Genomic DNA, 27889 nt, shown 5'->3' with positions numbered 1-27889 from the left:
GCTCAATCATTGGTTGCTCTGGGTCAGCCTCTGTACTTATCCAGTCTAAGGTGGGGGCTTTTGGGATCCATTGTTCCTTGTGAGTCATCTGTCCATCCCTGAAAGAGAAGATTTTCTTCTCTGAATCCTTCAGGGATTCTTCCCCTTCAAATGGAATGATGCAGACTACCTACACAAAGTGGGTTCTCTTTTGCTCTTGATTTCTGCTACTTACCCTCTGTTCCCTAGGTTCTAGCTTTTCAGGGGTAGAAGATTTATGTTCAAGGTTGAGGCTTCTATGGATTTTGCTCTGGTGAGAAAGGAAGCTTCCTCTAGGGCTTTACATCTCCCCTTCCCCCACACTCCCTTCTCTGAAACCTGTTGGATGGTGGAGGTTTCTTCCTGTCATTGCTCCGGGGCACCAGACCCGGGTGTTGAGATGTTCTGGGCAGCAATTTCCATTTGAGGGCTCTGCTGTGCCCTCAACATGCAACCTGGGTCTTGTGGTAAATGTTGGAGCTGCCACTCCAGTTGAGACATCCTTCCTGGTTGGTAGGGGTGTCTGGATTCATACCTTTTCTGCTCCCGGAAAGGGTAACTGTCCCTTCTCTCAGAGTAGCTTGGGTATTGAGAGTTTCCCTGATAACCCTCCATCATTGGTCTCCCTAACCTTCCATCATTGGTCTCCCTTCTCCCTGATTTGGGAATCTATTGACCTGAAACCATGGAGAAAGAGGAGGATTGTTCTGGAAATTGGGGTTTGAAGGGTACCTGGAATAGAAATTTAGGTTGGGGGTGGAGTATTTCTTCCCTCCTGAGGGAGGTTCTGAGGAAAGTTTTGAGTGAGGTTTCCTGGGGCAGTATTTATTTATTTATTTATTTATTTATTTATTTATTTATTTATTTATTTATTTATTTTGATTTATAAAGCGCCAGCGGCCCAGGGGCATTGTGGCGCTGTTAGAGGATGCTTAACTTGGACGAACAGGCATTTTACATATTGAAACAACAGTTATATTAAGAACAGTTTGCATCGTGATAGGATGCCTGTAGAGTTAACATGAGGCAGGCAGAGTAGAAATACAGCAATCATCCTAAGGCGGGTGGTGGGCTAGCAGAAGAGTTGTGTTTTGAGTGCTTTGTGGAATAGGGTGATGGAAGGTTCGTTCCTGAGGGCCAGTGGTAACGTGTTCCAGTTCTTAGGGGCTAGGACAACAAAGCTGGAGCCTCCTGCTTTGAGTCTTTTATAGGTTGGGATTGTTAGTTGGTTGCAGTGTTGGGTCCGTTTTGGTCTGGTTGAGGTGGCTCTGCGGATAGCTTCCGATAGATATGATGGAGCCTTTTGTGATAGGCATGAGTGGGTGATGGAGAGAGTCTTGAAGAGAATGTGCTCTCTCACTGGGAACCAGTGGCATCTCGTCTGGCTTTGGAGATGTGCTCTCTCTTGGGAATGCTGAGGGCTGCCCTCAGAGCACTGTTTTGAGTGGTTTGTAGTTTATTCAGGTTCTTGGATGATGTGCCTAGGAATAGGACGTTGCAATAGTCTAGTTTTGCTCCTACAGTGGCTCTTGCTATGGCTAGTCAGTTTTTGGGAGAGAGGTAGGGTTTGACAGCATTTATGATCTTGTTGGTAAGTGCGGCTGAGGATGTGATCGCATTCACTTGATGTGACATGGACAGTATGGAGTCTAGGTATACCCCTATACCTGCCGCCGTGGAGGTGATTGTGTTGTCAATGTTGAAGGATGCGTACTTGCTGTCCAGATTGTTGAGGACTTGCTTGGGGCCTATCAGTTGTATTTCAGTCTTATCCCCATTAAGTCAGAGACCCTTAGCCGCCATCCAATCCTGGATGATGGCATAGATCTTATTGAGAGTGGATGCATCTTGTTCATAAGAGCCAGTGAGTCGCAGAAGGACCTGAGTATCATCGGCATAGTTCGTGTAAGCTATGCTGTGATCATCAAGGTCGTTGAAGACCGGGAGGGTAAGAATGTTGTAGAGTGTGGGTGACGTGCAGGATGTCTGGGGAACTCCGCAGTGGATGGGGGTGGGGGTCTTGCAGTTCTGATCCGATAATACTCTCATGAGTCTGCCTTCCAAGAAGGATATGATCCAGGAGGTGGCTTGTTGAGAGAATTGAGCTGTGTCTTTGAGGTGTTTACAAAGAATCTTGTGATCCACAAGATCAAAGGCAGTGGACAGGTCTAGGAACACGAGAAAAGCTGGCTTCCCTTCATCCATAGTTTGCTGTAATTGCATTTTTAAGTCAAGTTGCGCAGTCTCAGTGTTGTGGCGAGGTCAGAAGCCTGATTGTCTTTTGCCTAGGATTTTGTTGTCTTTCAGGTATTTTTGGATCTGTTGGTAGGCAGCTTTATCTAGAATTTTTAATAGAAAAAGGATGGTGGTAATAGGTCTGTAGCTGTTCGGTTGGTCAGGATAAAGAGATGTTTTTTTAGAAGCGCTCAAACCCATGATTCTTTGAGTGAGGGGCATAACACCTTTTGAGAGGGAGGCATTGATGAATTCTGTGAGGAATGGGGCTAGAGGTTCAGTACAGTCCTTAATGAGGGCACCAGGGCAGGCGTCCCTGTTGCAGGAAGAGGGTTTGATTCCATTCATGAGGGCAATGACTTCTGTTTCAGTAACTTATCTGAATGACAAAGGTTGGCAATTTCTTTTGTCAGAGCGGCAGTTTGAGGTAGGGAGTGTGTTGGGTTTCGGGATGGCATTGAGGTGGGCTTTAATTTTTTCTTGGAGGGTGTTTATTTTTTTTATCATGGCGTTTTGTATGTTGTTGCACCAAGCTTCGTCCTTGACTGTTTCTTGGGTGTTACTTGGAGGTAACGCCAACTCTTTATAGATGGCGAACGGTTCTTTTGACTCTGACTTAGCATTGGCTATTCTGGAGTTGTAGGATGAGGATTTGGCTATGGTCATTTCTTTATTATAGCGTGTGGCGAGTGTTTTGTAAGCCTCTAGAGAGGTGGTAGTGCCAATCACTTCTTTGATGTTAGGTCTTACCTGATTGGTCCTCCCCCCTTGTGCCAGGGGAGTCCACACATACCCCAAGATGGGTGTGTTACCCGTGTATCTAAGGTTAAGGTTGTTCTACCCATTCACCTTTAATAAACAATTTGGATAGAAGGTGCTTGCTGGCCGAATTTATTTCTACGGTGCTCATTCTGATACGTGTTCTGCACCTACTATGCTCTCCATGCAAGGGCAAATGCTCATCCATGATCCTGCTTAGTGATTACTCAAAATGACACTCAAATCAACACTGTGTTATCTACACACTGCCCTGAAACCCAGGGTACAGGTCTGAATGGCGCTTTCACAATGCAACACAACTTTCCATTCACTGAAATGCAATCATACCTAAATTAATAGTCTGCTGCTACTGCACTGTCATGAGTGGAAACTCTCCACCAATCTTGGCATGAGCCCCCAGTTTTGTTGTGGTTTATAACATGCTCACACCCAACCCAGGGAGCTCCTTTCCCCCTAATGAATGTTGTGCACAATAACACACTTGTTTGTTAAGGTTCAGTTTAGTAAGGCCTCCAACCCATCTCACACCTAATCCCAACAAATGCCCAGTGCCTTAATGGACTAGAAACCAGGCCGATGTGTAGTGAGAATATCGATTTATTAATGTATTTAAAACAAATTTGACAGACAGACTAACATCAGCCACCAATGCTGTGGCAACACAAGAACATCAATGACTTCTGTATTGGCACCAACACACAGAAAAATACAGAGATAGGCAGTCACAATTTCCCATAGCTTTCTTTGCAAATCACCCACCAATACAGAAATAGAACAATTCAAGACACACAGTCATTGCTGATTTGGTTACAAAACTTTTTCTCCCAGCAACCCCTAACCTCCAAATATCAATTTGGCCCCTCTGAATTGAAGGCTAGAGGCAGAGAGTGGGAACACAATGGGAAAATCTTTTGCGAGCTCTGATAAAAATGCACTCTTTGGAAAAGGGATTAGAGGGGAAAATCATTGTATTACTTATTGCTACAGATGCAATATGAGGGAAAGAAAAGCAATGGTAAAATTTGTTTTGCCACACCTAAAAGGAACATGCAAGGCTTTGTGGTTTTGTTCAGAGCACAATGGGAATGAAGGGGCAATTTTATTTTGCACCCTGCACACTCATGTGGTAACAGGGTTTTGGGATATTTTATTTTGCCAAATCTTTATATCTATACCGGCTCAAAACACACTAGGAAGAGCTTCTATAGGGGAATTCATTGATTTACTTTAATTAAATATGCTAAGTATCTACACAGAAAAACAGGATATTTTGCTGCACGGAAATAACTAAACAATGCTTGAACAATGCAGAGCCTACACACTCTATGGCTTTGGGGATATTTTTTACTTACAGGAGAGGCCTTGTAATGAGCATCAGGGAACAGCAGGGTACCTCTGGGACATCAAGGGTGTCAGTCCAGGATAGTACCCTCTGGCTCCTCCAAGGGGTCCCAGTCAGCTTTATGATGTCTCCTGGTCTCTGCCTCCAATACAAGATTTGGGGCCTCTCTACGTGGGTGTTTCTCGCAAGAGTTCAGCAGCAGGTTGCCTCCCGGAATAAGTGGAAAATGCCCACTTCTGATTCAAACTGGTTTATTTATTGGGCAAATGACATTACAAACCTGTCATGATTCCCACAAAAGGGATTGGTTGGTTTTCTCTACCCACCTCCCACCTGTGTGCTAATAGGACAAGGAGATGAGGGGTGTAAGTTAGGGAAGCTGTGGGAGGAGAAAGATTCATCATCCCAAACGGACATTTGGACTTTGCATGTTCAAAACTCTGAAAATCTACCTTAATTTTTCAAATCTGTACATGTATGGATATATGTTTAAGAATTCCATTTTAAGGCAGATCAGATTATGCTAATCTGAAGTCACCACGCCCTTCCTATGCAGACATACAGTTTTCTTCATTTCTTCAGGAGCCGTATCAGTGAAAAATATGTCACTTCATAGTTCCCATATTAATTGTATCCTTCACCCTCACACCAACTTTCAAATCTGTCGGAATCAAGGGATGGCCCAAATCCATTTTTTATTAATAACTTTAGTTATGTTTATCACACAATTATTTTTAGCATGGTTTAAAGGGGACTACTGTCACCTTTAATAAAAGTCTGGAATGGCCATTGTGGCATATTGATTGCCCTTTTTATGCAATAATATGTATTTTTCCATTAACTAAACTCCAGTTTTTCCTTAATTCACTTTCAGTTTCATTTTTCCTTAAGCATGTGATCAGCCAGAGGCTGGCTAATGTTTATCTTCGCCTCTGCCTTCGTGACCTGTAATTGCACTGGCTGCAACTTTAATGGACATTTTATGGGATTTGTGACCTCAAGGTCACTTGTGCTGAAATAACAGGTTTGTCCTCATCCGTTTCCACCGTGGTTTAAATCTAGGCAGTGTATTTCTTTCTATAGTTTTAAGCAATGGCCTTGATTGATGGTTGGCAACCAGACCTGCCTCACCAGGATCAGCAGAGGAAAGGTCTTAGAGGTTAAGTTTCATCTTTAGGAGAAATTACCGGCTGCATGTACAATTCTGCAAGCAATGGATTTTAAACTCCCACACAATAGATTTATCATGACATTTTATAAGGCACCTGGGCCTTATATCCATGTGTAATGTACTTCTTTAATCTGACATTTGCAAAATACAGGAATATCACTTCTTGATTGTCCATATGTATAGAGCAGTTATATGAGAAAATCATTTTCAAGCTCTGACAGTCAAGTGAGCATTGCTCTTAGCATATTGTCACATGGATGAGGAAAAAGGAAGCTCTTTTATTGTTTACAATTGCAATGAGCTCTGTTTCACTTGAGATGACTGGAGCACAATCTGGTATTACATTGAAGATAATGAGATTCAAGCACACTTTCTTTCCTTTGAGATGTAGGCCTTTTTTTGGTTCAATAGGCCTCATGTCTGACATCACCATTTCTGTACTGGCCTTTTATTTCAATGGGACTTCCAAAATCACTCTGGCCACTTTATTTCTGGCATTCAAAGGATATATTTCACCCCACTTTGAATACTCTAGAAGCAAATGCTATGGTGTTCTGCCTGTCTCCTTTGAGTTGAAAAATAACTTTCCCCTGGCATCTTCAGCCTATCCAGCATGTTAAAAGGTCGGAGTGTAGTACCTTCTATCTAGAGCTGACACAATAAAAGAGAGGAGACAGGGAGCAGACAGGTGGAGGGGGGTGAGGGAAGAGGGGAACCAATCAGTGGACTGGGATATGGTGTTTCAGATGCTGTAACAATGCCCCTTACCTTGTCGATGTTCTATTGTTGGATAGAATGTGTGGGATGCTGTGGCTTGCACTCTCTCCAACACAGGGGTCCAATCCGCATTGAGGGATTTATCAACTTGTACATTAGCGGATACCAACGAATGGCAGGCCAGATTTTCTGCAGATCCGCAGTTCCGCAGATAATGATGTAATTGAGGGGAGGGACGCTTGGGGGGCATGATGTCATGAAGGGGTGTTGAGAGTGATGTTCCAGGAAATGTTGTTATCCAATCAGGACATATAATATATAAGAATATATAGGGTATCTGTAACAACACATCAATTATGTATTAGCAAATCCCCAAAATAGTAACGATTGACAAATTATGCTAATAAGTGATTTTCTTGTACACATACTGTAGCCCTTCTGGGCAGAGTCAAGAATGTATTGCAGTTCAGGTCCACACAGAGGTTTGTTCTCCCAGCCGACTATTCAATAAAGCTGGGTTTTTCTTGCACGGTTTACTCTTCTTTTGGATTACTTTTATTTTTCATTTGATCGCCCTGGGCGGTCTACATTTGGAGCCCCAGCAAGATTTCCTGTCTTTCTCAGGGGTCCGAGTGCTCTCTGCTGCACTCTGTGGAGGAGCTGAGCGACCCGTCAAGACCAGATAAAGTGCACTTGTGAGGAGGTCTGGCAAAGAAACAAGTTCCCGAACAATCTGCCTGATCCTGGAGGGCTGACCGTGATTGGAGATAGTGTAGGCCAGTGAGGAGTGACTTAGCACTAGAGCTCATCAGTGTACCAGTTCCTAAAAAGTGCGGCAGCACGTATTTGTTTTTTGAAATTATATGTTGTTGTATTGAGGTTGGGTTTGATGGAATTTTGGATTTAATAGAAACCTGAAATCATAGTTGTATTTTGAGGGAACTCCTTGTAGAGGAAAGGTGCTGTTTCTGAATTACTTTTGATTTTTTTAGTGATATGAATGTCAAAGTAGTGTGCAAGGGATCTCCTCATTTTTGTTTTTTTTTTTGACTGAGGAAAGGTGATATCATTTGTAGTTGAAGTGTTGTGGAATCTATGTGAGAGAGGAAAGGCTGTCCGCTGTGTAGAAGTAAAAAGGGGATCTCCTCAGTAGACAAAGGGCAGCACAGCATAGATTTGGAAATATTGTGTTGGCCTAATGAGTGCGGATGAAAATCTGAATATAGTATTGAAGTGTATGTGAGTAGTTTTTGTGGACAGAGTACATTGTGGTTGGGAGTGTGGGTGTAGGGTTGTGTATGAGAGGATGAAATGGAGCGGTTGAGAATTGTGGAGTTGAGAGATTAAGAAAGAAGTGAATGGTGTAATGTATTGAGGTGGTGGTGTGTTTTGTATTTGTGTTATATTACAAATATTTTTGGAGCCTTGTAAAAGCAAAAATAATTTGCTAAAAGTGGGGCCTAAATTGAAAACAGGGATTTCACGACTCTGTTAAAGCAGTATCAGAGGACAAGCAAAAGGGGAGGGAATGGGGCTGATTGGAATAATGGAGACTCCCTTTGTATATATCATTTTGAATAGTTGAAGTGCATGGCAGGGCAATGCTTTAAAGCGTGGACCAGGGAAGGCAAATTTCAAAGTTCAGCACATGTATTCTTATTTATTATCCAAAGAGAAGGGGAAGACATTGCAGAGTAGATAGAGCATTTTGGCATTGTGGAACATGTTTGAGGAAGAGAATAAGCCAACTCACAAAGAAACTAGCTCAAGTGTAGACTCTATCCCACTTTTCAACCAGTGCCAGGATATACTAACCCATGGTGAGTACCTGACACTGAAGGAGGAGTAAGTAATTAGAAGGGGCGGTATTAGCACGGAGACCACAGGTATTAAGACATACAGTCTGACGGACCCAGGCAAAACCACGCGACTAATCGAAATAGAAAAAGGTAAGTGCCAAGAAATTGAGGCTGCGTTAAAAGAAACAAAGAAGGAGGTAGAAAAGGCAGTGTGGAAAAGAGAGGAGGAGCGATGCGCTACAATAACCCCAAACACATGGATGTCGGGAAACATGTTTAAATTGGATTGTAAAAAATGCCCAAATGCTGAACTCCCTGGAGGAGGGGTGGCAGACAGCAATTTCCCTGATGATGAAGTTTGGGCAACAGGGAGGGAAGAGGATGAAGAGGGACTCATGAGGAGCTGCCGGCTCTGGGTTGAGAAGGATGGTAAGGAATGGGGATAGAGAGAGAGCGAGAGAGAAAAAGAAAAGGAAAGAAGGAGGAGAGAAAAGGAAAAAGAGAGGGAGAGGGAATGAGATAACAGATGTGATTGTTCCCAGACACTGCAGAGTAGGATGGAGAAGATGGCAGTTGTAAGTACCACAAACGGTGCAAAGGCATCACAGCCAGAGGCCAAGTTGCTCCTGTTACGGAAGTGTCGAGGAGTACCCCAGTATATACCTTGAGTCAGCATGGACAGGGATAACCTGATGTAGAGATTGCTGTTCCTCACGGAGGGCAAGTTGATATATGCTTTAGAAAAGGAAATGGCATGGATAATTCTGGCATTAGGCAATATGAAGAGTTTATTTGGTGCCTTAATGGGTGAATAAGCAGACAAAACATGGGAGCAGGCAGGATATGATGGGGTGACACGAAGTAGTAATGAACACAATGACGTTCCGTTTAATAACTGCCTAGCGCACGTGTTCAAGGTATTTCAAACAATGTACCCAGATACCTCAGACATGCAGGCTATCTTGACACACACGGTGAACAAGTCGAAGACCCAGCACAGTACATCCAACAGATATGAACACTAAAAATACGACACACATGGGATGAAAATACTCTTGTTTTTGATCAGGGGACTTCCTGCAGACGAACAGAAAGTATTAGGGAAGGTGATAGGGATAGAATCAAAAGGGTGGTCCGAGATACAAGCACACATAGTACACTTTTGCAAAGCACAGCAAGATAAAGATAAGGACGCCTCAGATAATGCTGTAAAAGCTGAAGTGAAACTATTGCAGAACATGTTGGCCAAACTTAGGATGGAAGGAGCACTAATAATGAATGTCACATCAGGACATCCAGAGCCTGCCCAGCAAGGAGGGGGAGCACCCATGGGGATGGCTCAGCCCCAAGCATCTGTAGGGATTGCCCATCTATAAGCACCTGCTGGATATGGCCAGCCACAAGGTTATTATTCATGTTAATGTTAATGTTAAAGGTCATTTGTACCGCGCACTATCACCACCGGAGTGGTCCCCTGGCGCTCTGGCGGCTCTGAAAGAGGGAGGGAGGGGTGGGTTAGTGGGTGGAGGCTGGAAAAGTGCAAGATTGCAGTGATGTGCTGTTGGCAGCCTCAGCCCGGTGGTTCCGTCGGCTGGGCCTGGGGTGTATGCGGCCGGTAGTCGTTGTGGACTACCTTTCATAAAGGAAAGGGTATGCTCAATCAGGAGGATTCCCCCAACAGGGGGGAGTATGGTCAGGAGGATGGACAGTACCAACAAGGGAGGGGGTATTCGCAGGGAGAAAAGGGATGGGATATGGATATGGAGGGTCAAGACCAAGGAGTATCTGGCCCTTATAAATGTTTGTTAGGTGGGACACTTGGCACAGGAATGAAGGAGGGTGCCACAGATAACCTATGTCAGGGTGGGCCTCCAGTGTACCAGTTTTAAGAATTCCCCACTGGGAAACAGATCCCCCAGTTTCAGGTCTTTCCCTGGGTCCCAGCTCCTTTTCATCATGGTGTCTAATGTGGGGGTAATATCCGGGTAGTGCCATAATGGGGAGGGGGCCCAGTAAGGATGTGTGCAGCCCACCCTGCAGTACAGTGCCCTCCATGCCCGAGTAGTGCAGGTTACCGGGTCTAGGGACAGCCCCTGTTTCCGTGCTTCTTGGTGAATATCATGGACCGCATATCCACAGGGACAGCAGCATTTTTCTCTGCTTGTATGTGGGCATACGCTTCCATATCTTGGAACCAATATTTGGCATAGTGGGCTTGCACCGCATGGTAATATAGGGTGAAGTCTGGAGCAGCCAGTCCCCCTGTATCGAATTTCTCACTTAGTTTGGCCCTGTTTTGTCTGACCGTTCCCCCGCCCCAAACAAACTTGGATGCCAATCTTTGCAGTTTCTCGAAAAGGCGTTTGCCCGGCCATATAGGGATATTACTGAATAGGTAGAGCAATTTGGGGACCACCACCATCTTAAGCAGGGCAATGCAGCCATATATTGATATGGGGAGTTTGCTGCATAGTGCTAGTTTGGTTTCCAGCTGTGAAATATAGGGACCGTAGTTGGCGTCATAAAGCGTGTTTCTATCGGTAGCTATGACTATTCCACTATAGCGGGCTGAGTTTGGTCACCAGCGGAATTGTGCCATGGCGACTGATTTTGTGGTGCTCGGTGTCAGAGGGATAATTTCGGACTTAGCCTGATTGATTTTATAGCCCGAGAATTTGGCAAACTCTGTTATGTCTTGCATGACTGGTAAAAGATTGATTTTCGGGTTAAGTAGGTACAGTAGGGTGTTTTCTCCATATAGCGAGATGAGCCAGGGGGGCACAGATCCTAATACCCCACTCTGAATGCTTGTGGCATAGATGTGCTTCCATCCCCTTTATTGTGAGGGCAAAGATTAGGGGAAATAGGGGGCAACCCTGGTGTTTGCCTCTCTGTAAGGTGAAAGCGGGGGACAGGGAGTGATTAGTCCGTATCTTAACTTTGGGATCTTTATATAATAGTCGGATAAAGCTTTGGAAGTGTGGGCCAAAACCCATGCGGTTCAGTATGGCATACATATATTCCCAGGAATCTGAGTCAAATGCTTTTTCAGCGTTGAGCGATAATGCCACTGCCTCAGCATCAGGGTCTAGCAATGATATTATCGCGAGGAGTCTCTGCAAGTTTAAGGATGTGGATCTAGTTGGTATGAACCCTGATTGATCAGGATGTATCAATGTGTTCATATGTGGGAGGAGCATATTTGCTATGACCTTCGCATATATTTTGATATCAGTGTTGATTAAGAAAGGGGGCGATATGGTTTTGGGTCTTGTGGGGCGTTTGTGCAGTTTAACTAGGACAGTTATGGTGGCCTTTCTCATGGATTGTGGGAGTATGCCGGACATTAGGGCATCTTCCCATAGTTCAAGTATTTTGGGGGACAACTCGGTTGAGTAGGTTTTGTAAAAATCCACTCAAAGACCGTCTGGGCCTGAGGCTTTCCCAGCTGTCAGATCTTTAATTGCCTGACCGATTTTCTCCAGCGTAAAGGGGTTGTCGAGTATTTACCTATCCATCTGTTCTAACCTGAGAAGCGGTACCGAGGACATGTATTGGTTAAGGTCTTGTACTGATACTTCGTCATTGTTTTTGTACAATTCAGAGTAGAACTAGGAAGACATCATTGATCTTGTCGGCTTTTTTTGGACTGTCCCGTCTGCCCCCACGATGGAGGTGATCAGTTTAATCCCCTGTTCTGATTTATGAGGGTCGCCAGCATCTTCCCGGCTTTGTTAGTTACCCTGCCCATATCGTCTGGCTCTGGTTGGTTGTGCAATGTATTTTATTTCACTTTCTGCCAGGTCTCTGTATCTCTCCAGCTGTTCCTGCATTGCCTTAAGGGTCTTCTTGCCTGGAGCCTGTGCATGTGTGTTTTCCAAGGAACGGAGGGTGAGTTCCGACTGGTTTAGGTCGTTTTAGATGGCCTTTAGTGTGCCTAGTGTTTTGGATAGAAGTTGCCCTTGTGTCCAAACTTTATCCCATAGAAGGGCCGGTGGCATCCACCATGTGCGTTTTTCTGCCTCAACCATGTTTATTTTCACTAACACCGGGGTATGATCCGATAATGTGGTTGGGAGGCTGGAGCATCTGCCCACCTGTGGGATGATTTCAGTTGAGAGTAGCCAGTAGTCTATTTGTGAGCTGGAGGAGTTCACGGAAGACTGGAACGTGAATTCTTCCAATGTCAGGTGGAGTTCTCTCCACACATCTGTCAGCGGTATCTCAGTCATGTCCTGAATTATTGCCCTGGTGGCTTTGGAATGGAGTCTAGCGGGTCTGAATGATCTGTCTTTTTGGAGATCTAAGATTGTATTGAAGTCTCCTCCCCACATAACCCTGGCCGCTCCTGTGGGTGATATTTGTGACATGACGCATAGGTAAAACTCAAGGGTGTCGATGTTTCGGCCATATGTATTTATTAGGATTACTTCCTGGTTCTGCAGTGTGCCCCATATGATCTCAAATCTCCCTTCGGTGTCTGTTATCGATCTTGTTAGTTGGAAGCCAGTGCGGCAGTGTATGATTGTTAGCACCCTTCTGGACTACGAGGAGTATTCAGTTCCTATTCTCAGGGGACCCCAGTCTCTGGCGAAAGATTCCACGACCCTACCAATGGCATGTGTTTCTTGCAAGTAGAGGAAGTCAATCATGTGTCGTCTGGTGTAGGCCAGTATTTTCCTGGCGTTTATGGGGTTTGCCAGCCCTCACACATTCTATGTTAGAAGGTTTACTCTATTCGTTGGACCTGTTGTCGCCATGTGTGATTGAATTTTTCATGTTGATCTGCCTGTTGTCAATCTTCTGTGTGCCATTCTTGAACCGGTCGTCAGCTTTTGTCATTGTATCCTAACTCCCTTGCCCTCCATTCATCCCACCCTCACCATCCCTCAACTGGACGGTGTATTCCCCTTATTCAACATAACAGTCTGAAATAGTGGGTGGCTTTGTGTGGCCACTCCTGGAAACCTGCTTTTGATGCAAGGTGTTTACTTGTGCTTGACTATTAGGTTCTGTATCTCAGTTTTATATTTCATCCATTATTCAGGTTGACATGGATGTGTTGTTCGATATAGGACATGGCCTCTTCAGGTGTTTCGAAAAAGTGGGCTCTGCCTGCGTGTTGCAGTCGAAGTTTTGAAGGAAACAGCATACCATACAGTATTTTATTATCCCTTAGTGTTTTTGTGACTTGGTCAAATGACCGTCAGGCTGCTTAGACTCTGTTGGAGAAATCTGGGTAGATATGTATCCGGTTGGAGTCGTAAGACAAGGACCCTTTCTCACGTGATAAGCAACGAATTAGATCACGATTGCGGTAGTTGAACAGTAGGCTATTATCGTGCTGCGGTGGAGCACCTGGATTGTGACGAGGAGGCGAGTGATCTGTGCGCCCTTTACACCTGCAATTGCCGTAAGAACTGGGCTTCTGGCAACAGTGAGTGGAGTACTTCCTCTAGGAACTGTTACATTGGTACATTCATGGTTCTTTTCGCCACACCAACTACTTTGATGTTATTGCGTCATGACCTGGATTTGAGATCCTCGCATTTATCACAGATTGACTTTAAGTTTTATTGGATCTCCTCTATTGCTTTGCTGTGTGTGGTTGATGTATCTTCCATGCTGCTCACCCTATCTTCTGCTTCTGAGACCCTAGCATTCACTTTTTGTATGTCTAACCTAATGGAGGCAATGCTATTTCCAATGTCATCCACTTTGTTGTTCACAGCAAAGAATCCAGCCTGGAGCGCTGACATGTATGGATCCATGCTCGACTCAGTTAGTGGTTGGGTGGGCCCTTGGGAAGAGTGATTGGCGCCCAGAGAGGAGTCTATGTTAGATGCACTAGTATAGGCACCCATAGGGTCTTTTCCCTGGATTGTGGGCCTTGGGAGCTCACCTATGTGTTATTTGTTAGCCCCCAACTGCCTGGGCTTAGGATCGATCTGCTTCGGGACTCGATTACTTTTACTTTTGTCCGCTTTCCCTGTTTGCCCCGCCTTGTGGATTTTTGTACCAGAACTGTTGTGTTGGCGTATCAGTTGCCAGCTGGATGTATGCTAGGAACCAGCTTGTGGGACTGAACTAACCGATTGTCTTTGTTGTCCCCTAGGAATCTGTCCGGCACTTACTTTAAGCCGTTTACAGTTTTAGAGTGTTATCAGCCCTGGCGCACTGATCATGAGTGGCGGTGTGGGGCTCTCTGATCTCCCCAAACCAATTGTGTATTCGCAACCTTAGGAAGGATAGTCACCCCCCACGGAGACCTCACGGGTCGACTGGGTCATTGTGGGTACGAGGCACAGTTTGTATTGCAGCTCTTTTTGTTCCCAAAGTGGGGGATTTATTTATGTCCTCAAGGTGGCCAGTCAGCGTGGGGTGATGCGGAGTGCTGGGTGCCCCACGGGATGTACGATCATTAATTTGATCCCACGAGAGGGACGGATGGGTGGGGGGGCAGCGCCAACCGGTTCCCCCATGGTTTTAATGGGGCTCCGGGGCTTTGCGATAGCGGGCCGCGGCCACCCCTGCTTTACATGAGGCCTCACCCACTTGCCAGCAAGGCCACATACCTTCACTGGTGGGGTTCCAATGGCAGCTCCTCCTCCTCCTCGTCCGCTCCGCAGGTCACTGTCAGGAGGGGGTCCCTGGGTTTAGCTCTGGTTCGTCACGCTGTCAACTCTCCCTGCCTCCACAAACTTCCCACTGTCAGCGGGCTGGCGTGAGCTTCCAGGAGTAGGATGGTTTTGGCGCGTAGAGAGCTCACAGATCTGTCAACCACCCACTGCATCTCTGCTCTACTGCAAATGCTAGGAGGCCTGGTTTTCTTCATAGTTTCTTCCGTATGTGACCAATCGGGTGATGCTCGCCTCTTATCAGGCCGGGTCTGCCCTTGGTGTGTAGGGGCCTTCCGTGGTCAAGTATCTTCCCCGGTGGGGGTCCTCCAGTGGTCCTGCCTTCCACTCCACTAACTTGTGGGTCACTGCCAGCTGGATTTTTCGGGATCGGACAATGCTCCTCTCCGACACCAACTCCACCCGGCTTCTCTTATCGCCAACAGCCAGCGGTCCAGGGTGACCTCCGAGGAGCAGGCCAGTTTTGGCACGTGGAGTGTAAACGGATCTTTCAGCTGCCCGCTTACACTCGGCTCTTCAGTAAGTGCTAGGAGGCATGGTTTTTCTTCAAAATGTTTACAGTAGATGCTTGGTCGGGTGCTGCTCACCTCCTTGTGTTTGCACGCATCAATGTGGGCTCTACTCCGCAGGAAATTAACTTAAGGATTTTGTGAGTACGGAGTTCACACATCTGCCAGCCATCTTCGCTGGCAACCAACAGCGTCCCCCAATCTGCACAATTTTAAATAACATAAACAAACCTACTGGCCGCGAGGTTGGCAGTCAAATGATGTTACTCCCATAGGAAGATCATTTCGTACAGCAAGCTGAACCCCACACACATGGGCCTCATTCCGTCTCAGGCGTTAAGGGGTTTACGGCGCCGTAAACGGCGCCGACCCTTAACGCTTGATTACAAGGTTCCCTTTGCGGGATGGCTGTTTAACGCCTGCTTTTTGCAGGCGTTAAAAGCCATGCCGCAAAGGAACCTTGGCGATAATTACGGCACCGTAATTTACAGTGCCGTAATTATCGCCTTTCCCCATTCCCATTATGCCCTATGGGGCAAAAATGGGAATGGGGAAGGGGCCATTGGTGAATGGGGAATTACCGCCCCACTCACCTTGGAATGGGGCGGTAATACCGCCATCCACCATGGCGGAATTGCAACCTTAGCGGCATGGACCATGTTGCTAATAGCACCATGGTCCTCCGCCAAGGTTGTAATGAGGCCCATAGTGTCATTTTACACTGCATTTTGCATTGGGCGGGCTAGTTTTTCTGATTGTCTCACACCCACAAGAGCCATCTTTATTGCTGCCATTTTCCCCTTGAACTTCGCATGCCACAAGTGTGATGTATAAGTTGCAAATTAGCTCCCCATCGAGGAAGGAGACCAGGTACTGAACTGAACTATTCATTTTTTTTTATAACACGTTTTATTGTTTTTTCAACAAAAATATACAACATACAAAATACAAGCCCTCCCCTCCACCCACTCACCCCCGGTCCCACCTGCCGCCCCATCCGGCCATCTAGTTCATTTTGTTGCTTGTTGTGTCCCTGCCTGTGCGCCATACATTGCATCATTGTGCACACCACATTTATTCCAGTTAATTTCTGCCCATTGTCTCTTAGTCCATATCCTCCTCCCACTTTCCCCATATCTTGGCAGCTTTGGCAGGGCATCCCCGTGCTGTGTATATTCTGCATTCTTTCGTTGCACAGACGTCCTTTTCGGCTGCCCACTGAGCTATGGTCGGGGCATCCGGGGCACTCCATTTCTGCGCTATGTCCCTCTTGATTAAACCCAGTGCGTTAAATAAAAATATTTGTTCCCACTTGTTCAAATCATTTTCGTCCGGGACCCCTAGCAACAGTTTTGCAGGTTCCAGTGCTATTGTGCGTCCCAGGACCCCGGACAGTTTATGACAGCACTGCGTCCAGAAGGATTGTATCCGAGGACATTCCCAGATCAAATGGAAAAAGGTGCCCTCCTCCTCCTGGCATCTCAAACAGTTGGGGTCCAGGGCTCGTCCCCATCCGAACAAGGCAACCCAGGGATAATAGACTCGGTGTAATATTTTAAGTTGTACCAGTCTGATTTTGGAGTCTATGGCAATCTCACGTGGATGCATGAGTACCTGGATCCAGTCCTCCAGTTCCATGGGACCCACATCCCTCTCCCACTTGGTTTAAAGGCTGGTCAGTTCCGGTGTGGCGAATGCAGTTATGACTTTATATAAGATTGATGTGACTTTGGTGGGAATTAATTGTGGGAAGAGGTTACGCTCCAGGGGGGAGCACTCCAGGGCCTCGGCGAGTGCTCGCCTGTGACCATTAAGGGCATGCCTAAATTGCAAGTAGTGGAAGTGCTCATTTTTGGGAATTCCGAATTTTCGTTTCAGTACCATGAATGGAAGAATGGAACCACCCTCTATCACATCCCCGACTGTGGTTATCCCTGCTGTGATGAACTATTCATTTTTGATATATCTCCATAAGTACATATGTGAAAATGGGAACATTGACATATTCAGATTTGTGAAGATATGATGAATTCAAAGATGTGATTTCTATTTCTGTTACTTAAATGACAATGCTGTTATTATTGTGCGAAATGACTACAAACAGCATGTCTTTTAATATATCATTTTCACATGTATTTAATTTGCCTGATCAATTTGCATTCATATCTGTATTTGTTTTTTCATTGGGACAAATGGCTCAAATATTGCAGCCTACTATCGACTTCCCATGGGTGTGAACTTTTTTTTATAGGTTTCTGTTGTAGATTTGAAGATGTTACATCTAAATCTCACTGTGGGAAAACTGATTACATTAACAGTCACTGACCATGTATTCTTTCAAATGGCCATTTAGCTTGTGAAAATAAGGATGTCATCATCTATTTCCATTAGCTGAGACCTTAATGGAACGAGTACAAATTCTTCCATGGGACCTTTGTTTTCCATGATGTTAATATACATCTCTAAGCATCTTGCTCTGAACTTGTAATCATGGTCACCTAATGGGGGATTTTATGTTTCTTTTAAATCAAGATTCTTTAACTTAAGTTAAGACAGCTATTCAATGTATTATCTAGTCATTGTTGTAAATAACACATTAATGGGTGTTGCGCACAAAACATGTTGGTCAATTCACAGGATCTAAATACTGCACTAGGTGTCGTCCCTCACATTTGAAAAAGAGAAAATGTTAAATTTCAACTGTTCACACTTATAACAATAATTAAACAATATACTGGTCTGAAAACACATACGCTAATTCTGGTGTGATTAAGAATGAGTCCAATTGCACAGTTCTTCAGGTTGCATCTTTAATAGTATCAAATATTTAGATATATATATGAACAATGTTTAGATCCCAATAAAATTCACAGAAAAGGATTAATAGAAATGTATGACAAGTGCTGCAAGCTTTAATAGTTTTAAAATAAATCACTGGAATGCAAATTTAACTCTCTCCGGTGAGGGCTGATTTCACAACTTCCATACGAAAAGAAGATTCCAAATCATTCCCCATTCTCTGCATGTGAACTGAAAAAGATGTGTGGAAATAAATCCATGTAGTTGTTCGACCTGATCCAATTGGAGGTAATTTCGGGCTCAGCATGCAAGGACACAATTGCCCCTCAATATACCTTCCTTTTACCATTCAAGCAAAAGGAATATTAGACCAAGTTTAGGCCTCAGAAAAGTGGGTCAATTCTATCTGCCTAATATAAATACTGATGACCAAGTACCTCAATGATTGGCCCAAAACTAACAAAAGGTGAATTTAATTACTAAAAGTAGAGACCAACTAGAGGTACAGAAAATATGGCCTCTAATTGTATACTTTAAGGTGATGGGTGGTGAGGAAGTGGCTCTTTACTGTACAAGTGGTTGTACTACAGGTGTACATTTTTAGGTGGTGTTATTTGTGTCCCATAAAGGGTAGCTACTTTGCCTTGTGGCCTAGGCCAAAACTGGAAGCAACAGGGTTTCCTTAATGGTAGGGCATAGAGGAAATTATCGCTTGTCTTATTTTAAAGACAATTCAAATGTGCTTGGCATTTGAACAATTCCATTTGTGCATTGTTACACCTAGCTTTGATGATGGCCATCCTTGCCTCTTGTTTCTTCTTGACCTGTCAGAAGCAGATGACACAGTAGACCACCACACACTCACTGACAATCTGCATTGCTACTTGGGGATCAGTGAGATAGCAGCTGGTTCATATCATGCCTACCTAATTGCCAACAGTGTGTACAAATGGATTCCTTTAGATCACCAACTCTACCCATGACCTGTGGAGTCTCACAAGGATCGATCCTCACCCGTGTGATCTTCAATCTTTACGAGGAACCACTTAGAACCCTCCTCGCTACACACAACATCCAAATACACCAATATGCAAGTGACACACAGCTCAACCTCAAGATATCCTCCAACGAAGACATCCACTGGCTGAAGGCCTGCCTCTCAGTCATCCAGTTGTGTATGTCCAATGCTTACCTGAAGCCTAACACCCTCCAAGACTAAATTCCTACCACTGACCAACAACCCGAACACCTTGACATCCAGACCTGGCCCTCTGCTATGGACCTCGAGGGCCTCACACCCCAGCTGGCCACCTGCACCAAGTCGCTTGGGTTTTACATCGACAGACACCTCTCATTCAAACAGCACATAGCAAGTATGACACAAACATCTTTATTCCAAATGTCTCTCTTGCAGAAAATCAAGTCATTCATCCCAGAAAAAAAGTTCAGATCGGCTGTCCAATCCTTGGTCCTTTCCCACATCGATGGCACCTCTGAAATGTGTCCTGCATGCTGCAGCACAACTCATCAAAGGACAGTATTCAGTGAAAATGTTTATATAGGGTGTAAAATAATCAAATTCAATATAATCTAAGTTAAAAAAAACCGATTTAGAAAGTCTTCAAAGGGACCATTCTGAGCAAACCTTCTAAATCAAACTGTCACTCCCCTGCCTCACACAAGTGTGCACTTGGGCTGACAGGCATGGCTGGGCGAGGGATGTTGCAGGAGTGAGGTAAAATGTTTTGTGTGTGTGTGCGTATGTTTTTTCTGAGTGAGTGAATGCCTGTGTGGGAGAGGAGAGAGGGTCTTTGTAGTGGGGACAGGAAGGAGCTGGGGAGTGAGTAAACGTGTGTTTCGGTGTCTTGTCTTAGTGGTGGAGGATGAGAAGGAATGTGCTGGGCTGGGAAGGAAACCGCAGGGGACGAAAAAGGGAGGTGAAACCCCCTGATTTACTAGAAATCCTGCCAGAGTGGGAGAGGGAGGGGATGGGATGGGATCACCTTCCCAGGGAGGTTGGGTGGGTTCAGCATGTGATGTTTCTGCATTTTGAAGTCCACACAAAATCAGCCAAAATAAATCAGTCTTTTTTGTGTTCGGCCTTCAAAAATTGGAAATATCATCATATAGAACCCAAAGGACTCCTCAAAGTCGACCACATCATCCCGACCCTCATCAAACTGCAATGGCTCCTGTTGCAAGCCCATATCATCTTTATATCCTGCTGTATTATTTACAAGGCTACCATCCTGAATTCCCCAAGCTACTTCGCTCAGAAACTCAGTATTTGTGGAGGCCTATAAAGCAAGAAGAAGTGCAGACTTGAACTCGGCATGTGCAGGAAGGAAGGAACCAGATGACAAGCCTTTGCTGTCCACACCCCAACACAGATCATGACAAATCTTGAAATAAATGTCCATACCTCCCCTGTCTCTTGCCCCTCACATCTTGAATGTGGTCCAAAAACGTTTTTATCATGTGTGCCTTCTTCAAAGGATTTGTATTTTTTTCACAAAATCTGCCCAGTTGGCAACTGTCAATAGTTTAGTTTCAGTCAGGGTTCACTATTGTAACACGATTTTTCTTGGTCTTCCAGATTTCTCCATCACCCCGTTTCAAGCTGTACAGAATACTGCTGAAAGGCCCTGAATGAGTCTCTGTCAGTCTGATTAGGTATCCCCAGTCCTCTTCACTGGCTCCTTGTGTCCAAGTGAATAAAGTCTCTGGATCTGTGTATTGTTTTTAAGCCCTGCATTTCAAACCTCTCTTCTTTTTGGCCTCAATGTCACACTGCTATTCTCAGCTGCCAATCTGCTTATAGCCCCTTCTCTTATTCTAGTATTGGCCGTCAGTGACTTAAGATTCAATCCGCCCACTTTTGGAACTCTTCTCAGTCGTGGGTACGTTACATCCCATATCGCCTCTTCCTTTGGAAGACGTGTAAACCTAGTTATTTAAATCATGTTGTGCTTTCCATTTTTGATTTTCCTCTGTCCATGTCATTACTCATACATTAATCATTCTTTCATTAATATTCTTGCATGGGAAACTCCAGGGACCAGATTACAGACACTTTGCACCGGTGCAAGGGCAAATTTGCACGGTATTAGCACTAGGGCAAAGTTTGCCCTATTTTTAAAAACACTAGGACATATTAGAAAACGTATGCACTATGACAAATGCACCTTGGCATTGTATAAGCACCTTGGAAAAATTTGCCCTAGTGCAAGAAAGATACATTTGGATGAATTTTTTCACCAGGGCAAAGTTTGCCCTAGTACTAATACCATTCCTATTAGCACTAGGGCAAACTTTGCCCAGTTGCAATAATGTCATGAAAATCTATCTTTTTTGCCCAAGAGCAATTTTTGCCCTATGCTTACACCATGCCAAATTGCACTTGTCATGGTGCAATCGTTTTCTAATATGTCCCAGTGTTTTAAAAAATAGGGCAAACTTTGCCCTAGTGCTAATATTAACGTAATAAACGGAAGTAAATGGGAGGGGCACTGCCTCTGTGAGCAGGCCGAGCTTGGAGGCGGGGACAGACAGAAATTCCCTGATGTGCTTTGGAACCTAAACCACACCCCTCTGGGCAAGAGCATAATTTTAAAAAGATGGATAATTCATAGTACATAATTGTCAAAATTATATCAATAATATCATAATTTCTGTGATTTTTTTGTGCACATTTTAAGATGTGTTAAGACTCTGTGGTGTGTTCTGGGGGTAGTAGCGGAAAATAGGGTATTACTCCAAATGTATGTATGTTAAAAATCTGACACTTTATCATCTGATGCCCATATTCCTTGCGCATACTTGTGTAAATTTTGGAAAAGTTTAGAGGTTGTGTTCTGGATGAAAAGGGCAGAATTCTGTCAGAAGTGAACACAACATCTTACAAAGACAGGGATCGGATGGTTTGGCGCTACAGAAAATATGTGAACTGGACATATAATATTAGAAAAATTGTACATAGATAAATATGCATTTAAGTCAAAAATAGATTTGTGTGCAAAGTGACAAGGGGAGTGTTCTTTCTGTATGCCATAAAAAGGATGTCGGATGACTCACAACTCTGTTCCCCAGTCAGGCGACAAAGAATGTTCTAGCCTATCAGGATCCTCAGAGGGTTGGGCATAGAAAGTCAGCCTTCCCACCCACTTTCAAAAGACATATAAAGACCCATTGAAACGCAGGTAGGGACTGCTCTTTCCACTTTCTTGCGAAGCACTTTGCCGGACGACTTCAAATCCAGATAATATTCAGAGACCATAACTTAGAAAACCAGACTCCAGATTCCAGAACTTTGTAGTAGGGAGGCCTGAACTAAAAGCTGAATCCTTCTCAGCAGGCCTCAGAATCCAGCCACCTAACCAAACTATTCAACAGCCAGGCAAGCTGTTTGATTCTGGCTAGAACCCTGTGCCAGAACCCAGAAAGCAGAGCTGTATCCAGACCGCCATGCAGTGCCGATAGAAGACCAGACCCAGACCAGACCGCTGTGCAGTGCCAGTACTTTTGCCAGAACCAGAGATCCAGACCAGCAGAGCAGAGAGAACCGCAGCTAAACCTGTTGACCAGATCTGTGACGAGGCCCATTCCTTCCAAAATTAGGAGTGAATATCCAGCCAGAGCTGTGCAAACCAATCTCTTATTTTAAAATAATCTAATTCAAACCATTTCCACCTATTTAGAACTGCATAGAAATTGTGTGTCTATTCTGTGATTTCAAACCTGTGAAAGTGTCATTTGCCATTTGAATCTTACTTTACTTCTGAAAATCTACCTCCACAAAATCGTCCGTATCTCTTGAACCATATGTGCTAGGAACGAGATTTAACTCATTTTCAAGCTAAGATCCTCAGCTTTCCAAACCCTAAACCGACTTTCTACTCTTTATAGTTTTTCCGTAATCGCGCTTGACTCACTCGGAAAAAGTAACGCGAATTGCAATTTGAATCAAATTTCTCCACCTGTCAAAATTGCTGTCTTTTGCTTGCAACTGCTGAAATCCATTTCAACCTGATAATCCCTCATGAATCACTGATAGTGTTGACCTGAACCAATCTTAAGTAGCTATCACATACCCTGAATCTCCTATAGGGAATTAAAATCATTTTTAGCATATTTTCACTTCTTTGCAAATCACATTTAAAGTATTTTTGCCTGTGTTTTAAAATCATCCCTGTTGCTCTAAGCTTGCTAGGGGGGAACTGAATTGGTATTGCATTTGATTGTATTCCTGAAAATTGTGTGCTCTCCTTCCATCTCCTTATATAGCATAGGGGGGAGTGAATTGTCAAAAGAAAAAGTGATCATATTATCTCTTGTGGAAACCATCTTAGTTATTTCTGTGCTACATTCTTTTCCATCATTGCATTTCCTTGAAACCATAAAAGCATTCTCAGCTAATTTATCCTCTCTATACCAACTCCTAAGTAATTAAAAAAGTGTGCTAGTGTAATATTATCCATTGTTGATCACTGTCATATTCATAAGTGTGCTATCAAATATTAATTTATTTATAAAAGTGTGATATATATCTTGTTTAATTTTTCAAATAAATCTTTTAATTTGCAAAACAAACCTACTTCTTGGCTCAGTGAGGTCAGGGGGATTTAAAGAGAGGGGCGCTGTACAAGGGTTTATCATCCAGATCGATGAACTTGTCATAGAAATATATAATTAAGGGCTTCCTTTGGGCATCCCAGACTCTGCATCGACTTAGTTGGAGTGCTGAATTGAGGTCACTAAACAGGCAACTCTGAACTTCTTCCACACCCACTACCCTGGCCATCTGCCATGAGCAACTCACTGACTCCCTCTAACTCAGTAAAAAACCTTGGATGCACCCTTGACTCTGACCTAACACTCTTGCGTCAAGTCAACAACGTCTCAAAGTCCTGCCACTAACACCTTAAAACTCTCAAGTGCATCTTTCCATATCTCTCCCTTCCCAACAGACTCTCCGTGGTCCAATCAATTGTTATATCAAGACTGGACTACGCTAACCTCCTCTACCTCGGAGTCCACGCTTACCAACTGAATAAACTGCAAGGAGCACAAATCACCGCAGCCAAACTGCTACTTGCGCTCGGCCCGAGAGACCACATCTCCCCAGCCCTTAAAACTCTTCACTGGCTTCCAGTGGCCCGAAGGGTGACCTTCAAAACCTTATGTATCTCTCATCGAGCATTGCATAAAACCGGACCTCAATAACTTCAAGACAAACTAAAACCCTATCACCCTTCACGTACTCTAAGATCAAGCTCAGTCGGCCTCCTAGTCATACCTAAAGCAAACTCAGTCAGATTAGCGGATCATCATTCTCAGCCTTGGCACCCATGCTGTGGAACGCACTCCCACCCCACATCCGCCTTACTGAAGATCTAATGTATTTCTGCAAACTACTGAAAACTTGGCTCTTCCCCTAAAACCAACCCATACGCAAACTAACCCAAACTGATTACCTGCATCTCAATGACACCAACCCAACAAACTACTAGATCTTGAATAACAATAAGACAAATAACAATACAACATCAATATCCATGCGAGACAACTAATAGCCGCTAATGTAGACAGACAGGTCCAACATGCTCAGAGTTGGGGGTCCTCTACCCTGTTCGTTTTGCCTCGCTGTTACATTAATCAATGTGATGTGCTTGATGGCATCATATGGCTATGAGGGTTCTATCCGGAGGCTAATGGGGTGCAGTATGTTGGGGTGAATAAAGCCAGCAAGAGCAGGGCATGCTCTATATTTATGAAAGAGAATCGTATAGGCATTCCATTCCGGTGGGTTGACGTCACTCTGTAATTGTGGAAAGACCCACCAGCAGCCCTTATCCCATTGGCGTTTGCCACACCAGTCTTCCGAGGTTGCTGTAGATAGTTCCCCAGCTCTGACTTCTCCCACAGAGTCGTCATTTAGACTGTGCATCCCTGCACCCCTGTCATTGCCCCAATAACGTGTGTATGTCTATGTCTTTGGGTATTTATAGAGTGTATATATTACACAAAAGAAAGACAGTGAGGAAATACACTGGTTACATTATAAAGATTTAAAACAAACATAACGCCTTCAATGTACTTATTAATTATTCCTGAGATATTCAGTATTAGATCAAAAGTTCTGCAATTATTGAGTTATTGTACATACCTATGAGGAAATGCCAACACGTAAATAAGCAGAAGAAAATACTTTTATGAATCGAATTAAATGTAGCCTAACAATGTGTATAAAGCTTTTGCGGATCACGTACGGTTTTGTTCATGAATGTTGTCATGGTCCTTTGATACATTTTCAATGGTTCGTGTTTGCATAATGTCAAGAGCCTTAAAATTAAATGCCGTATGGGGACATGTTGGCTTATCAAGTCACATCAGCGATACAGGTTTTTTCTCTATAATCAGCAATAGACCAAATATTAAAATCCTCAGGCAAAATAATATGCACATTATGTTACCCATTCACATTAATCATATGCAGATTGTCTTTCATACATACTCAATGTGAATAACCTGATTGGGTTTTAATATTTGATGGGCCTACGAGTTCAGCACGCCAGGTACTGAAAAGTAGCCTGGATTCTTTGCTGAAATAAATGCCATAGAGCATAAAAGTTCCAAAGTCCCTTTGTTTGCTGAGAGTCTTTTTGCGCCATGTCTCATTCGCGCTTATATTCGAAATATGGGTGCTGATTTACCAAGCGGTTCTCCCATTGGGGGAAAAAAAAAACGTGTTTGTAAATCAGGACCATGGTCTATTGTTCTTCATCTATTTCATGGGGGAAGACAGCGAACATGTCTCTGTACCCTCCATCTGTCTCAGGCTGATGCATATTTTACTTGAAGGTGTGCACAGCAGGGGCGTTGCTAGGGGGGGCTAAGGGGGCTATAGCCCCTGATCTTTTGGTTATAGCCCCGGATAGAATCTCAGGAGCTACAGCCAAAAGACTAGCTAGCCCCCAGTCCCAACAGTTCCGACATCAGCGTAGCCCCGGGTCTTTTCCAGACCTAGCAACACCCCCAGAATGTTGTGTTTGTGGATTCAATCACTGCACACACTACCTTATGCCTAATTTGGAAATTCCAATTTGAATCCCACCAAGTGGCTGAGGCATGGCATTGCGAGTTTAATGTTTATCCCTGATTGTGAAACACGCAGCACCTTTGGTATTTAGCACCGCTCCTGCATGGCGCTCAGTAAATCAAATGCAGACACAGCGGAGCGAAGACAAACGTGTTTTTATTGTTCGCCTTCCAGTGTACAGTAACCCCTCCCCATCCCCCTTCTCCCCATGCCTTCTGGCTCCCTCCCGACCCACGTGACGTGTGTCAGGACTTCAAGACACTACAACCTCTCCCTTTTTTAAACAACCAGTTAACATTCGGTCAATTTCTTCAATGAGTCTTTGAGGTCTGTTCCTGGCCGTCTGAGGCTGACAAGAATGACTCACCTGGACCCTTTCTAGGCTAGGGCCAGCTGGGTGGTCCCAGATGTCACAGCCAGACTCTTCGCTGACCCCTTCATACCGATCGTTGGATTCCTCCGGGCCAGTCTCATCTTGCTCTGCTCTCAGCTCTAGGGTCCTTCTGACCTTCCTGAAGTGGGAGGAGTTCAGCGTCACTTGCCGCTGGGCATTGCCAGCTGTTTCCAAAGACCCCTTCATCTTTGTCACTGTTAGGGGGGTACTGTTCAAAGCTGTGGTATGTTTGTGGGTGCAAGGTTGTCTCCCAATTACGATGTCTCCTTCCTGCAGGTTAGCCTCACGCGCTTGTCTCTTGTTGGCAGCGTGGTGCTTTATCGCCTCTTTGGCTCGCGCTCCTTGGTCTCTGCTGTTCTGATCAGCCACATAGGCTTACGCAGGCCATGTGATGTGCGGCAGTTGTGTTCTGATGTTGCACCCAAACATGATTTCATAGGGAGCTTTGCCTGCAGTGTTGTGGGGAGTATTTCGGTAGTCTCTCAGGAGCTGCAGAGCACCTTTTCAACCGGTTCCCCCGTGAGATGCGCAATCTGAACATTCCTTTTGATGTTGCTCATGAAGCGCTTCACCGTCCCATTGGTCTGGGGCCAAAGAAGGATTATTTTCCGGTGCTTGGACCCTATGTACCCAGCAAAGGTCCTGAAGTCTGTGAAAGGGGCCATGTTATCGTACCTCACTATTCACGGGACCCCATACTCTGTGAACATCCTGTCAAGAGCTGCAATGGTGTGAAATGCACCTGTGGATGACACCAGCTGTATTTTGGGGTATCTGGAGTATTCGTACATGGCTACAAGGATGTACTCACACCCATCGATGAGCCCAACAAGTCAATGGCGATTTCGTCCCATGCCTTCTCTGGTAGTTCTGTCATTTGCAGAGGTTTGGGTCTAGTATGTGGATTGATGATGGTACACATGGGACAGTCCTTCAGGAGTGCTTCGACTTGGCTGTCAAAGTAGGGAAACCAGATCTTCTGTTGCAGAAGGTGCTTTGTTGAGTTTATGCCCGGATGCACGTCATGTGCAAGTTCTAGTATCCTCCGTCTTAGGTTATGAGGTATGAGTAACTTTGTCCCTGTTAGCAACACACCTTCCTCTGTCCACGTTAACTCATCCCTGACAAGCAACAGCCATTCAACATCTTGTGGTACCTCAAGGCCAGCAGGCTTCCCCACTTGTTTTGCTTTTTTCCACCTTCTTGACCTCATACACTGCAGGACTTTCTTCTTTGCCGGGCTGGTGTATAAGGCAAAAGTGTTAGTCTTGCAGGCGTAGTCCCCATCTAGCAATCCTGGGCACAAATTTGGCCTGTGGGTTTCCATAGATGAACAAGAGGGCATGGTGGTCTGTCACAATTGTGAATGGCTTTCCGTAGAAAAGACCC

The sequence above is a fragment of the Ambystoma mexicanum genome, chromosome 7q (genome assembly GCF_040938575.1).
Source record: "Ambystoma mexicanum isolate Mex_15411 chromosome 7q, UKY_AmexF1_1, whole genome shotgun sequence".
NCBI classification, from domain to species: domain Eukaryota; kingdom Metazoa; phylum Chordata; class Amphibia; order Caudata; family Ambystomatidae; genus Ambystoma; species Ambystoma mexicanum.
This window is presented reverse-complemented; position numbering follows the sequence as displayed.